The sequence below is a fragment of the Zingiber officinale genome, chromosome 2B (genome assembly GCF_018446385.1).
Source record: "Zingiber officinale cultivar Zhangliang chromosome 2B, Zo_v1.1, whole genome shotgun sequence".
In the NCBI taxonomy this organism is placed as follows: Eukaryota; Viridiplantae; Streptophyta; class Magnoliopsida; order Zingiberales; family Zingiberaceae; genus Zingiber; species Zingiber officinale.
The window spans coordinates 9,528,834-9,542,000 of NC_055989.1; the positions used below are offsets into that span (position 1 = coordinate 9,528,834).

The 13,167-nt window shown below is 42.0% G+C and overlaps 1 non-coding gene across 1 annotated transcript; it reads right to left on the reverse strand.

The window, feature by feature from the left end:
* Positions 1-392: 392 nt before the first annotated feature.
* LOC122049903 lies at positions 393-498 on the reverse strand. Its single transcript, XR_006131150.1, has one exon. It is a non-coding gene; the product is annotated as a small nucleolar RNA R71 (small nucleolar RNA).
* Positions 499-13,167: the final 12,669 nt, after the last annotated feature.

Sequence of the window (13,167 nt, forward strand, 5' to 3'; positions counted from 1 at the left end):
ACAAGAATCTTCAGAGATGGTTGATAAACTGTTGAAGGATTACACAGCACCTTATGCACGAGGAGTTTGGTCTAGCATCACTCGACCACCAATCGAAGCCAACAATTTTGAAATCAAGCCTGCAGTAATTCACATGGTTCAGCAGAATCAATTTGGAGGAGGACCGCACGATGATCCAAACCACCACTTAGAGCTTTTTTACGAGATTTGTGGTACCATGAAAGTGAACGGAGTCCCTCCAGAATCAGTGAGGTTATTGCTTTTTGGATTCTCCCTGAAAGACAGAGCCAAGCAGTGGCTAAATTCCCTTCCAACAAACAATATTACATCTTGGGAGGAGCAGTGTGAGCAGAAATTCCTGAACAAATTCTATCCACCAAGCAAAACTGCTCACATGAGAAATTTGATTGCAAGCTTCAAATAGATAGACTCAGAATCATTATTTGAAGTCTGGGACAGATTCAAAAGTATGCTGAGACAGTGCCCACATCATGACTTTGAGAAATGGTTGGTTCTACACACCTTCTACAATGGAATCAACTATCACACGAAGGTATCCCTCGACTCTGCAGCAGGAGGAGCACTAATGAACAAGAGCTTGATGAAGCTGAAGAGATCATAGAGAATGTGGCACAAAACCACCATAAGTGGGCAATTGAAAGATCTGGTGGCTCTTTCTCAGGGAATCCAATAAAGGCGTCAGGAAAATTCAACGTAGATGCAGTCATACTTATGTCTACGAAGCTGGATGCTCTGACCAAGAAGTTTGAGGCCATGGGAAACAACACGGCTAATGCAATAATTTGTGTTTGTGAAACTTGCGGAAGTATGGATCATGCTCAAGATATTTGCCCCCTAGGGCCAATACAAGCACAGATAAACCAACTTGAGCAATGTGATGTAATAGTCAATTACAACCAGAAGCAAAACAATCCGTACTCCAACACATATAACCCTGGATGGAGGAACCACCCAAATTTCTCATACCAAAACAATCAAGACCAAGTGCCAGCAAAACAAAGCTATCAACCTGGGCAACAGAGCTACCCATCTGGATAACAGACTTATCAACAACAACCTTCACAGCTTTCCAGAATCGAAAAGATGCTTGAAGAAGCCCTCTCAGAGCAAAAAGAGATGAAGAATGAGATCAAAAAATTGACTCAAAGAATGAAAAATTCTGAGAAACATCAAAAGATGCAAGACAGCCAGATAGCCCAGATAACCCAGTCCTTCTCAAGAGCACAGGGAACATTTCCAGGAAAGCCAGATATAAATCCAGTGGAACACTGCAACCACATCGAGTTGAGGAGCGGACGAACTTTGGGAGACCCGATCCAAAACAAGGATGGAGAGGAGGTCACCAAGAAAGTTGAAGGAACTCTTCATATTCCCCCACAAAGTCAAACAATTCCTTTCCCTCAGAAACTGATAACATCCCAAAAGGATAAAGAGTTCAACCGATTCCTAAAGAAGATTAAGAAAATTTGCGTAGAAGTACCATTGATAGATGCACTGCACCAAATGCCGAAGTTTGCAAAATTTTTAAAGAGAATTTTATCTAACAGGAGGAAAAAGGGCGACTTCGAGACCGTAGCATTAATAGAAAATTACAGCGCTCTACTTATGGTAAATATTCCACCAAAACTTCAGGATCCAGGGAGTTTTTCCATACCTTGTAAAATTGGTTCTAAACTCATATAGAGAGCTTTCTGCGACTTGGGAGCTAGCGTTAGCCTACTTCCGCACTCCTTATATAAGAAGCTGGGACTCCAGAACATTAAACTGACTACCATGGCACTTTAATTAGCTGACCATTCATGTAGATACCCAATAAGAATAGTGGAAGACGTGCCAGTAGAAGTAGGTGGATGTATCATTCCCACAGATTTCATTATCCTGGATATGTAGGAGGATCCAAAGATACCGATCATCCTTGGAGATTGGCAAAGAAAGGATTGAATTTGATTTATCTGATTCCTCTATCTGTGACTCCTCTTCTTAGGGAAATTCTAGCAAGATCAACATACACAAAGTCTAGGAGTGCAGTTTCCATGAGAGTTCCCCTCCAGCGAGCAATAAGAAATACATTTGTCCTACACGAGCGAAACTAAAGGCGTGGACTGGAGCATCAACCCTAGGAGGAGAGCCGTGCTTCCACGGGGTTAGTCCACATTAACTGAAACGGGGTCAAGCTAAAGACCTAAAACAAGCGCTTCTTGGGAGGCAGCCCAAGGGTTTTTCATTTTAGTTCATCATTCCGTTCATTGCAGGCCGAGCGAGTACCCACGTGCTCATATATGCTTGGTCGGGCAAAGCCCGCCCGAGCATAAAAGCATTTAGCCGTATGTATAAGTCTCAGCACAGTATCGACCGACGACAGGTCGTGCGAATACCCACATGCTCATATATGCTCGGCTGAGCAAAGCCCACTCGAGTATAGAGGCATTTAGCCTTATGTATAAGTCTCAATATAGTATCGGTCGACTGCAGGCCGAGCGAGCACCCACGTGCTCATATATGCTCGGCCGGGCAAAGCTCGCCCGAACATAAAGGCAGTTAGCCTTATGTATAAGTCTCAGCATAGTATTGACCTACTGCAGGCCGAACGAGTACCCACGTGTTAATATATGTTCGGTCGGGCAAAACTCGTCCGAGCATAAAGGCATTTAGCCTTATAATACAGCAGGCATTCTGAACATTATATAAGGCCGTCTTGAACGATCGGTCGAGATATATTCAACAGGAACCATTCTGAACATTATATATGACCGGCTTGAACGACCGGCCAAGACACATTCAGCAGGAAGCATTCTGAACATTATATACGGTCGTTTGAACAACCGACAGAGGCATATTCAACAAGAAGCATTCTGAACATTATATTCGGCCGGCTTGAATGACCAGCCAAGACATATTCAATAGGAGGTATTCTGAACAGTATAAATAGCCGATTTAAATGACCAGCTGAGACATATTCAACAGGAGGTAGTCTGAACAATATATACGGCCGGCTTGAACGACCGACTGAGACATGCTCAATAGAATATTTGATGGGAAATATCTTCTAGAAGCTTCATAAGTGATAATGGCGTGCCCCTATTATGAATACAAGTCATAAACGATAAAACGGGCTGGGGTACAGAAAAGATTTTCTAAAGGATCATTGCATGAAGTATAGAAGATGACTTCATCTCCTAACAAACCTTAACAAATTGGGGGCCACTTCACAACTACGGAGGTCACATAAGGTACTATAAAAAGGGGGATCCTCTCAGTTGGCGAGGTATGCAAGTTCTAGCATCTAAACTCTCTCTCACTTCAGTTACTCTTCTTCTTCTTCTTCTTCTTCTTCTTCTTCTTCTTCTTCTTCTTCCATCTATGAGAGGAACTAACTTGAGAGTCGGAGGGTCTAGTCAGGGATCCCCACCCCAGTCTTAGGTCACTAATGCTTTGTTGGCTCATCTCATTGTACGCAGGAGTGTTGAGGAGTTTCTTCAGATCTTCGGAGTTCATCTTCATCGGAGGTCATCGTCATTCATCTGAACTAGTGCTCATCTTCACAGATTTTAGACAGGATAAGAAGAGTTGGACCATATTTGGTTTAATCATGAATTAGTCATGAACCAACTTAGTTTAGTTGTGAACCAAACCAAGGGGTTAATAGGCTAATTTTTGGTTAAGGAATAATGGGTTGGATTTGGACTTTCTAATTCAACTCATTAATGAGGGCTATATATTGATATGGTTGAGAGAAGATTATACACATGAGATCATTAATTGACTTGTAAGGTTTTTGAAAAAACTTAACTCAATTTCTTTTCTCCTTTCCCTCTCCCCTCTCTCTTTGCCGCCGCTAACAAGGGGAAGCCCTTCCCCTTATTGTCGTGACCACCACAAGGAAGAAATCTTTTCCTTGTGTGCTTCTCTTCTTCTTAATCCCTCTTCTTTGCTCGTGGCTAATAATTTCTGAAGGAGAGGACTATACTCAAGGAGTTGTTTTAAGGAGCTCGGCGTGGATACGAATAGAGGCGAGGTTCGACAACGCCGCTACGGTTGATGTCCTTCTCATTACAGGTCATCCGTAAGGTACACCTAACGTAAATTTACTTTCCGTAAAAAATTTAATTATGCGATCATGTTTGGCATGTTGTATCCTTGTATGCGTGTGGTGCGTGTGACATAATAATTTAGGAATTATTATTATTTTACTTTCCGCTGCACATGTTTACGAAACATGTTTTAGCACACACCGTATCAGGCATATCCCTACACAGCAAGCCACCATTCCGCTCCATCTTCTTCGTTCTCTTCCGCTGCCACCACCAGGATGAAGCACGCCTTAGCCACCTCACCGCCTTGTCGGCAACACACACTGACGCCACCATGGTCATATGCAGGGGGGTCTCCTTCTCCCCGTCGACCGCCAATGTCAATGCGGATGTTGACATCACCGCCTATGCTTCTGAAAAGCAGTCTCCTGAGTGAAGCTGGTGGAGTATGCACCAAGTGTGAAGCTAGAAAACCATCTAAACGTCTAGTGTGCAAGCATCAGGAATTGAAATAGCATATATTCTACGTAGAGAGTAATTGAACTAGATTCTCAACCAAGTAATTTTTCCCCTTCCATGTTAGCGCAATGTAAAGGCAATATCATTGTGTTCTAATATATTGGGTAAAATTGATGTTTGAGGCATGAATATAATCATAAGAGGTAGATTAACACATAGAAACTTATTTTATGTCAATCCAAGGTCATTTGGTCCATCATCCGATTTTAGGCAAAATCAACTAATGGACCAAATGATCTCCGATTGATATGAAATTAGTTTCTATGTATTCGTCTACCTCTCCTGATTATATTCATGCTCTCAAACCTTAATTTGACCTAATATATTAAGAGCAATAATTTTTTAAACAAATTTTTTTAAAATATATTTATGTTCAAAAAATCATTGCTCTCAATATATTAAGTCAAATTGACATTTGAGGATATAGATATAATCAGGAGCGGTAGATGAACATATAAAAACTAGTTTCATGTCATCAGAGGTCATTTAGTCCATTAGCTGATTTGGAAAAACCCAGCTGATGAATCAAATAATCTCGGATTGATATAAGACTAGTTCCTATATATTCGTCCACCACTCTTGATTATATCTATGCTTTCAAATATCTATTTAACTTAATATATTGAGAGTAATAATTTTTTTAAATACGAATATGTTTGAAAACTATAATTTGTATTAAAAATATCCAATTGATGGACCAAACGATCTTTGATTGATATGAAACTATATCATATGTGTTAGGCTAATTCTTCTGATTATATCCAAGCCCTCAAATATTAATTTGACCTAATATATTGAGGGCAATAATTTTTTAATACGAATTAAATTTTTTTAAACATATTCACAAAATAAGTTGATAAATCAAATGACCTCGGATTGATATAAAACTAGTTCCTATATATTCGTCTACCTCTCCTGATTATATCTATTGATACAGTCTGACCTGGCTGTTATTTTGATGTTGACACTGATTTAAGTTTGTATCAGATATTAATTAAACTTAGATTGATTACTAATCAAGGTTGATCAGGTGGAAGGGAAAAGTCCAAGTATGGAAACTTGGCACGCGGAGTCGGAGAGGGGTCAGTAGCTCGTTCTCCGGACTAGGTCAGAGAGGGCTCGGTAGCTCGTTCTCTGGACCGGATGGAGTCGGAGAGTGCTCGGTATCTCGTTCTCTGGACTAGGTCAGAGAGGGCTCGGTAGCTCGTTCTCCTGACTAGGTCAGAGAGGGCTCGGTAGCTCATTCTCTGGACCGGATGGAGTCGGAGAGGGATCGGTAGCTCGTTCTCCGGACTAGGTCAGAGAGGGCTCGGTAGCTCAGTCTCTAGACCGGACGTGGAAGTCAGAGAGGGCTCGGTAGCTCGTTCTCCGGACTAGGTCAGAGAGGGCTCGGTAGCTCGTTCTCTAGACCAGGAAGGCTTTAGGGTTTAGGGCTGGGTAGCTCTAAACCTACATAGGCATTGGATCGGTCTGTTGACCGATCCAGTGATACTATGGTTATCGGATCGGTCACCAGACCGATCAGTAACCAATCAGTAACTCTATGTGAGAATTATTGATCGGTCTGTAGACCGATCAGGAGGCAACGAATTTCGGAAGAAAGGATAAGGGATCGGTCTATGGACCGATCCACCTATAGCCTGATCGGTCCACAGACCGATCAGAGACTTCCTGGACCGATCAGGCTATGGCCTGATCGGTCAAAGAGGATGTGGATCGGTCTGCTGACCGATCCACGATAATCTGCTGTTTCTCTGCAACTTCTGATTCGTTTGATTTAACCATCTGCTGTGAGCTTTTTAATTTGCAGGTTGCAGGTATCATGCCAATGCTAAAATTCAAATTAAGATCCATCAGAAGAATAAGACAAAGTGTGCGTTCTACTGTGTTTCGCTGCAAATGGTGCAATTGGAGCATCAACGGTTACTGGCTGCGATCTGGCCACGATCAGCTGGCAGTCAGCTTGACTCCTGCTTATTGGTTCGAGCTCAGAGACACCTATGAAGAACATGGGTTCTATTGGTGTGAGTTCAGAGAACCAGATGAGAAGGAAGAGTGATTAGCGATGCCTTAGCTTATAGCAGCGATTCGGTGCAGGTTGACAGTGATTCGGTACAGGATGAACACAGTGGAAAAGCAGAGGCATAAGAAGAAGGAAAAAGAAAAAGGAAATCAATCGATCGATCAAGCAAGTGCTAAGCTTTGAGCTATTGGCTGAGAAGCTGCTTCCTTCGTGTGCTCTGCTTTCACCGTCGTCTTCGCGTGGCTGTGAGCATATTCTCCATTTTCTTTAGCCACTGATCATTGTAAGTTTTTTGCTTTATTTACATATCATCTGAGACTTTGTGGAGAGGTTACTCCACCGAGAAGGAGGAAATCTTTAGCCGGAATCTATCCGGGGTGTGATCTATCGAAAGATCAAGGGATCGTCCACCTTACGGACACGCCGAGGAGTAGGGGCAAGTTATCCCCGAACCTCATACATACTGGTGTTAGTGGTGTTTGTCTTTTTTTCTTGTATTAGCTTTTCGTTTGCATATTTCCGCTGCGCTAACGATTTGTAGGAAGAAATTCTTTAAGCTTTTAGAGGAGGCTATTCACACCCCCCCCTCTCTAGCCATCCGAAGATCCTAACAAGTGGTATCAGAGCAAGGTTCTCTTCATCCGGATTAACACTCTAAAGAGCAAGAAGATGGCTATGAAGGAAGGGTTTAGCACCAATCGTCCACCCTACTTCGACGGAGCGGACTTTCAATATTGGAAGAGTCGCATGGAATATTATCTCAAGACCGACATCTCAATGTGGTTCTCCGTCAAGGAAGGGTTTACACCTCCGAAGGACGAAGAAGGTAAGGAACTAGACTCATCAAGATGGTCTGCCGAGCAAACTCGCAAAGGACAAGCCGATGCCAAGGCAGTGGTCACTCTACAATGTGGGATAGCCAAGGACCAACTCGTCAAGGTAGGTCCATTCATGAGCGCAAAAGACTTGTGGAACAAGCTCATCGAGCTCTAAGAAGGAACTCGAGACTCTCGGATCGCCAAGAGAGATTTATTCTTAAATCAATTACAAAACCTCATCATGAAGGAGAACGAGACGGTAAGTGAACTACACGGAAGGTTCAAAGAAATTATCAATGGTCTTCATTCCGTAGATGAAAGCGTAGAGAATCGCGATCTTGTAAGGTATGTTCTCAAAGCCTTTCTGAGGAATGCCTTGTGGTTATCTATGGTAGATGCCTACAAGGTCTCCAAGAACCTTTCAATTGTTAAATTAGATGAATTTTTTTATGAAATGTAACTCCATGAATTTGCTAACAAGGGTCAAAAAGAGAAAGGTATTGCCTTAGTTGTAGGAGAAAAGAGCAAAGATGGAAGAAGGAAGAAAGAAAAGAAGAAGGAAAAAGAGATTCCTTCATCCTCATCCTCCTCCGAGTCCGATGATGAAGGTGGATCATCATCAAGCGAGATGGCCAACTTTGTAAGGAGAATCATGAGAAGGAGCCGGAGATACAAAGGGAAAGGTAAATCTATCGATCAAAATGTTGATAAAACTAATGTCACTTGTTTTGAGTGTAGCAAGAAAGGACACTATCGGAGCGAGTGTCCAAAACTCAAGAAGAAAGAGGAAAGGGCCAAAAAGAAGAAAGCTCTCAAAGCTACTTGGGATGAATCCTCCTCAAGCTCATCGGAGGAAGAGAAGAAGGAGAAAAGCACACGTCAATTAGCATTCATGGCAAGGGAGGAATTGGATTCCGGGAGTGATGGTGACACGAGTGATAACTCAGTCGCGGGTTCATCATCTTCGGATGATGAAGAGGTAACTTCTCCTCATTTAGAAAAATGTTATAAAACCATTGCACATTTATCTACTTTACTTAAGAAATCAAAAACTCAAATTAAATCATTAAAAGATGAAGTAGAGCTCTTGAGGGCCCTTAGGGAAGATGAGGTTGATGACCTACATCTAGAGGCCCTTGAGGATGAAAACAAAGCCTTAAAGGGTGAAGTTGAGAAACTCAAGAAAATGCTTGAAAAATTCTCAACTAGCTCTAAGACCTTAGATATGATTCTAAATGCCCAAAGGGCGGTCTACAACAAGGCTGGGTTAGGATATCAACCTAAGGAGTCTAGTTTCATTTCGCTAGTGTCTAGAACCCAATTTCATAGATCACATACTTCTAGGGTTCATGAGACTAGAAAGGTTGTGACCAAGGCATGGGTTCCTAGGTCGTTTATTGTAGATGCATTAGGTCCTAAGATATGGGTACCTAAAATATCTATCTTTCGTGTCTTGTAGGCATTGGTCAAGGGGGAGCATCTATCAACTTGGTTTGTTGATAGTGGATACTCCAAGCACATGACCGGGGACAAGTCACTCTTTACTACCCTTCAAAATAAAAATAGAGGTAATGTGTCGTTTGGTAATAATGGTAGCCTTAAGGTTATAGGAGTTGGAGACATTCATATATCCGAATGTCTCCAAATCAAGAATGCCCTTCTAGTCAAGGGGATGACCTTTAATCTCCTAAGTGTCCAATTGTGTGATACGGGTTACACAATTGAGTTTCATTCAAGTCAATGTCTGGTCAAACACATTGACACACTTGACACGGTACTAGTAGGCACAAGGGTAGATAACATTTATCAAGTATCTTTTAAAAGTGATACTAATGCCTCTGCTAAGTGTTGTTGGGGATCGGACGACCGGCTTGAAGGGGGGTTGGATAGACGGCACCCCCAAATACTCACTTTCTACACTATTGTTAGTATGCGCAGCGGAAATCTAATACTAACTACAAATATGAATACAAAGAAAGCTTAAGACAAGAATAAGAAATGCAAACCAAGCTAACACGTTGTTTAACGTGGTTCAGAGATTAGGGCTCCTACTCCACGGCTGTCCGTAAGGTGGACGATCCCGATCCTTCGGTGGATTACTCCCCGGAAAAACTTCCGGCTAGCTCAAACCTACTTGTGGGTGGAGAAACCTCACCACAACCCTCACAAGAGCTCCTTTGACGCTAGGGCACAGGTAGACTACTAATAGAGATTAACCACCTCTATTTCGTCAAGGATAACCAAGCTTCCAAGCCTTGGTTATATAGGTCGCGGGTTGGAAAACCCCACCTACCAGTCGACTGCTAAAACATGCAGTCGACTGCCCTCTATGGAAATTCGACCGTTACATCCCAACGGCTCGATTCCACACTGCCAGTCGACTGCCCCAGTCGACTGCACCAGTCGACTGCTAAAACATGCAGTCGACTGCTACAGTACTGCTACAGTAACGCTATAGTACTGCTACAGTAAAACCCTAAAACTAGGATTTTACTCCGAGTACAATCTCTCATGCACTCGTACTCTCACCCTTATGACTCATTTGACGCTTCCTTTGCAGCTTTGACATTTTGCCTTCAAGCCTACTTCCTTTGGCTCTCGTCTCTCGGATGCATTCAAGCCCGTGGCTCGTACCCAATGTCATCCTTCGCGTATGCCTCGAAGTCGCTTCCCTCGGCCCTTGTCCTCGTTGCCTTGTCCACGGTCCCTTGGATGCTCCATCCTTCACCGGACCCAAAGCCATCAACCTAAGTCACATGTGTATCCTGCAGTCCTGCACAACTCAAGTACACATATCAAATACAAGGGTGAACCTAACTTAAACCCTTTGCCCAAATACCAAAACACATGGTCGCACGGACCATTGGGATTGCTCCAACAAGTATTTCATGTCAAAAGAAGAAGAATCATGGCTTTGGCATAGGAGGTTGGCCCATGTGAACATGAAGAATATTCGAAAGCTGGCCAACAAAGGATTAGTGCGAGGCCTACCAAGCATCAAGTACCAAAAGATAAAATTATGTGATGCATGTCAAAAGGGTAAGCAAACAAAAGCGTCTCATAAAGGTAAAAGTGATGTAAGTACATCTACTGCTTTAGACTTATTGCATATGGATTTATTTGATTACAGTAATGTCATTTCATTGAATGGAAGTAGATACTGCTTAGTGATCATTGATGATTTTACTAGATATACATGGGCTTTCTTTTTGAAAAATAAGGATCAAACCATAGATATTTTTATTTCTTTTTGTAGAAGAACTGAAAATGAAAAATCAACAACAATTAAAACAATTAGAAGTGATCATGGTGGAGAATTTCAAAACCATAGATTTTTAGAATTTTGTCAAGAAAAAGGATATAGGCATGAGTTCTCTACTCCAAGGACCCCACAGCAAAATGGGGTTGTGGAGAGAAAGAACCGAGTCTTGCAAGAGGCTGCACGAAGCATGCTCAATGAGTACTCACTACCGAGCTACTTATGGGCTGAAGCTGTAAATACAGCTTGCTATGTGCAAAACCGAGTCTTGATACATAGGTTTTTAGGAAAGACTCCCCATGAACTTTGGTTTGGGAAACCTCCTACAATTAAACATCTTAGGGTGTTTGGTTGTAAGGTGTTTATCTTGAACACCAAGGATCATCTTGGAAAGTTCACGGCTAAGGCTGATGAAGGGATACTGGTCGGGTACTCTCTCATCAGCAAAGCCTATCGAGTCTACAACAATAGGACTAAATTGATTGAAGAATCCTCGGATGTAGCATTTGAAGAAATTCCTAAATCAAATGATCAATTGAGGGATGTAGGAGAAATTCAATTTGAACTTAGAAGTCTAAGTTTGAATGATCAAAACATAGAAAGAGTCGAAGTTGACTCCGATGATGATGAGCAAAGGCAACAAAGGGCTCAGGCTGATCCTTTGCCTGATACTGAGTCCTTGCCTGTGCCTAGTGAGACCACTCATGAGACACCGCCAACTCCAAGGCAATCTAGGATAGCGTCTAGTCATCCCCAAGACCATACTGTTGGAGACATCCAACAAGGGGTTAGGACCAGATCATTCTTTAGAAATGAGTCTCATGAGGTCACCTTGATCTCAGAAATCGAACCAAAATTAGTTGATGAGGCATTGCACGATCCTGACTGGATCATAGCTATGCAAGATGAGTTAGGTCAATTTGAAAGGAGCCAAGTGTGGGACTTAGTTCCTAGACCTAAGAAGACCACCATTATTGGAACCAAATGGGTCTTCAAAAATAAGTTAAATCAAAAGGGAGAAGTCGTAAGAAACAAGGCAAGACTTGTAGCCAAGGGTTATAGTCAAGTCGAAGGCCTCGATTATGATGAGACTTATGCTCCCGTGGCTCGATTAGAGTCCATTCGTTTAATGCTAACTTTTGCTGCACATAGAGGCTTCAAGCTCTATCAAATGGACGTTAAATCAGCCTTCTTAAACGATTTCATTAAAGAAGAGGTCTTTGTTGAACAACCACCGGGGTTTGTGAATACCGAAGCTCCAAACCACGTGTACAAGCTCAAGAAAGCTCTTTATGGGCTTAAACAAGCACCTCGAGCTTGGTACGAAAGGTTGTCAACTTACTTACTAGAAAAGGGGTTTGTAAGAGGTTAAATAGATCCAACACTATTTCTGCGTAGAGATGGTGAAAACATATTTATAGCCCAAGTGTATGTCGATGACATAATTTGTGGCTCAAATAACAAGGGCTATTTGAATGAATTTATCACTCACATGGAAAGTGAGTTTGAGATGAGTCTGGTGGGATAATTGACATTCTTCCTTGGACTTGAAATCAAACAAACTCGAGATGACATTTATGTCCATCAGACAAAATACACTCAAGAGATGCTCAAGAAATTCAAAATGAATGACTCTAAGGAAGTATCCACTCCAATGGAGACAAACACTCGCCTTGACAATGATGAGAATGGAAAATCAATTTATCTAACGCAATATAGAAGCATGATCGGTAGTCTTCTATATCTCACAGCTAGTCGACCGGACATACTTTTTGCTGTGGGCATGTGCGCTAGATATCAAGTATGTGCCAAGGAATCTCATTTAATTGCAGTTAAGAGAATCCTGTGATACCTTAAGGGCACAATTAGAGTAGGTCTCTGGTACCCTCGTACTGAGTCTTTTGATTTGATAGGCTATACCGACTCTGATTATGCTGGGTGCAAATTGGATCGGAAAAGCACTAGTGGGGGTTGCCAATTTTTAGGTTCATCATTGGTTAGTTGGTCAAGTCGGAAGCAACATTGCGTTGCTCTCTCCACGACCGAGGCTGAATACATTGCCATGGGAGAGAGTGTATCACAATTGTTGTGGATGATCCACACCCTAGAAGATTATGGGCTTTCGTATAAGGGAGTGCAAGTGTTGTGTGACAACATCAGCACAATAAACCTAACGAAAAATCCAGTCCATCATTCAAGGACCAAACACATTGAAGTGCGTCATCACTTCATTAGAGATCACGTAGCTAGGGGAGACATTGCGCTCACATATGTTGAGTCAAAGTCAAACCTAGCCGATATTTTCACCAAACCCCTTCCGGAAAATGAATTTAGTCATTTAAGGAGAGAATTGAGAATGTGTTTGGCTCAATAGGCCATTAGGACTTCATCATGATCAATAAGGACAATTAAAACGACAAGAGAAATTGAAAAATTAATTTGGACAACTTGGGGACATCTCACACAAACTATAAGGTTTAACAAATTATTTTTGTT